This window comes from Schistocerca cancellata, unplaced genomic scaffold (assembly GCF_023864275.1).
Source record: "Schistocerca cancellata isolate TAMUIC-IGC-003103 unplaced genomic scaffold, iqSchCanc2.1 HiC_scaffold_274, whole genome shotgun sequence".
Taxonomy (NCBI): domain Eukaryota; kingdom Metazoa; phylum Arthropoda; class Insecta; order Orthoptera; family Acrididae; genus Schistocerca; species Schistocerca cancellata.
In genome coordinates, this window is record NW_026046296.1 from 12,501 (window position 1) to 15,000 (window position 2,500).

A 2,500-nucleotide genomic window follows, 5' to 3' on the forward strand; every position below is an offset into this window, starting at 1 on the left:
CTGATTTAATGAGCCATTCGCGGTTTCACCTTAATGCGGCTTGTACTGAGACATGCATGGCTTAATCTTTGAGACAAGCATATGACTACTGGCAGGATCAACCAGGGAGCTGCGTCAACTAGAGCTGAGCAGCCGGCCGCCCGGGAGTGTGTCCCGGGGGCCCGCGCGAACACGCAAGCGTCCGCTCAATTATTCTGCAAACAGGAGGAGGCTGGGCTCCCCTGCACAATACACCTCGAAACCCTCTCAGGTCCCGGCGGCGCGCAGCGCCGTCCTAAGTACTTGGTCGGGTTCGAGAGAGGCGCAATCGCCCGGAGTTAGGCGAGTAGACGCTTTAGGTGCGACCACCCGTGCTCCCAACTGAGCTTGCCGCTGCCGACAGAGGCCCGGGAGCGTGCTGTCGTGGCATTGCCGGCGGGAGACAACACGCGCCACCTACGGTGACCGGCAGCTCCAACGCCAGCGCCACAGAAGGGCAAAGGCCCCACGTGGGTGCCGAAGCGAACTCTCCCAGCACAGCGCACGTGCCAACACGTCCGCACAACTGCGATACAAACCACCAGCGAGAACCGCTGGGGCGACCGAGCAGCAGACGGCGTCGCGGCGCCGAGTGCCGGGCGGCGGCGCATCCTCAACGCACACAGTCCTCAATCGGACCAGCACACTGCAGATGTCCACCGCGCTTCGCACCGGCGTCCGCGAGGACCCACTTTGGCTGCACGGCGCCGCGCGCAGGGTGCCCCGGCGCGCAGCTGCGCCGCCTGCCGCGTCCGTCGGCCGGCGCGCCTGCCACTGGGCGCCCCCACCAGCCGGCTGTAGCGCGTGCGCCCACGCACCGCGCGGCCAGCACGCCGGGCGGCCCCCCCTCACCGGCCGGGGACAGTCCCACCCACCCACAGCCGCGTATCGCTTCACACCCAGATTCACATTCACGTTCGTTGGTATGGTGGGGACCGCTTCGTAGCTGTACCGATCGTTGCCCTCACAGATGTACCTCCAGCAAGATCAACCGCACCACAACGGGTTACCAGTTGTTCATTTGCGTAACGTCACCAGTAAACGTACACGTCCATCCCCGTTTGCAAAGTCAACTATTATTGCATGCCTGCCTGTCAGGTGTCAAGACACACTACATTCGCTCACATCCACGCAACAAAATGTGCCCGACTAGAGGGCACGTGGAAGGTGCCCCCGTACATATGCGATCTCCATTGCGCGACCAACTGTCAACCGGCCTCTGTAGCATGTCGCAGATGTGGAACGCGGGGCACCGTGCTATCACATTGTGTGAGAAGAGACTACTACGTCTGCATACACGCGCCACTACATGAACAGACGGCTCATGCTGATCGCCATCCACTGCGTCCATTACTCCCACACGTCTCTATGGCGTACCACACTGCAATGCAGCTGTTATGGGGAGATGACACATAGCTGTGTACACAACATTCTGAGCCGGTTGCGGTTGGACAACAATACATTAATGTAACGTGTCATATGCCAATTACAGAGCAGGGTAAGGCACAACGTGGGTTAGGTTAAGGCACAACGTGGGTTAGGTTAAGGCACAACGTGGGTTAGGTTAAGGCACAACGTGGGTTAGGTTAAGGCACAACGTGGGTTAGGTTAAGCCACAACGTGGGTTAGGTTAAGCCACAACGTGGGTTAGGTTAAGGCACAACGTGGGTTAGGTTAAGGCACAACGTGGGTTAGGTTAAGGCACAACGTGGGTTAGGTTAAGGCACAACGTGGGTTAGGTTAAGGCACAACGTGGGTTAGGTTAAGCCACAACGTGGGTTAGGTTAAGCCACAACGTGGGTTAGGTTAAGCCACAACGTGGGTTAGGTTAAGCCACAACGTGGGTTAGGTTAAGCCACAACGTGGGTTAGGTTAAGCCACAACGTGGGTTAGGTTAAGCCACAACGTGGGTTAGGTTAAGCCACAACGTGGGTTAGGTTAAGCCACAACGTGGGTTAGGTTAAGCCACAACGTGGGTTAGGTTAAGCCACAACGTGGGTTAGGTTAAGCCACAACGTGGGTTAGGTTAAGCCACAACGTGGGTTAGGTTAAGCCACAACGTGGGTTAGGTTAAGCCACAACGTGGGTTAGGTTAAGCCACAACGTGGGTTAGGTTAAGCCACAACGTGGGTTAGGTTAAGCCACAACGTGGGTTAGGTTAAGCCACAACGTGGGTTAGGTTAAGCCACAACGTGGGTTAGGTTAAGCCACAACGTGGGTTAGGTTAAGGCACAACGTGGGTTAGGTTAAGGCACAACGTGGGTTAGGTTAAGGCACAACGTGGGTTAGGTTAAGGCACAACATGGGGGTAGATTGCGGTACAAATTGCGTTACATTGCGGTGCAAATTGCGTTACATTGTGGTGCAAATTGCGTTACATTGCGGTGCAAATTGCGTTACATTGCGGTGCAAATTGCGTTACATTGCGGTGCAAATTGAGTTACATTGCGGTGCAAATTGAGTTACATTGCGGTGCAAATTG

General features: G+C 56.3%; 1 non-coding gene across 1 annotated transcript in view; it reads right to left on the reverse strand.

Annotated features, from left to right (window-relative positions):
* The window catches only part of LOC126113971 (small subunit ribosomal RNA), a 1,909-nt gene extending 1,801 nt beyond the window's left edge, over positions 1-108 (reverse strand). Inside the window, exon 1 of the ribosomal RNA XR_007524980.1 lies at positions 1-108. This exon is cut by the window's left edge and continues 1,801 nt beyond it. This is a non-coding gene — a ribosomal RNA (small subunit ribosomal RNA).
* Positions 109-2,500: the final 2,392 nt, after the last annotated feature.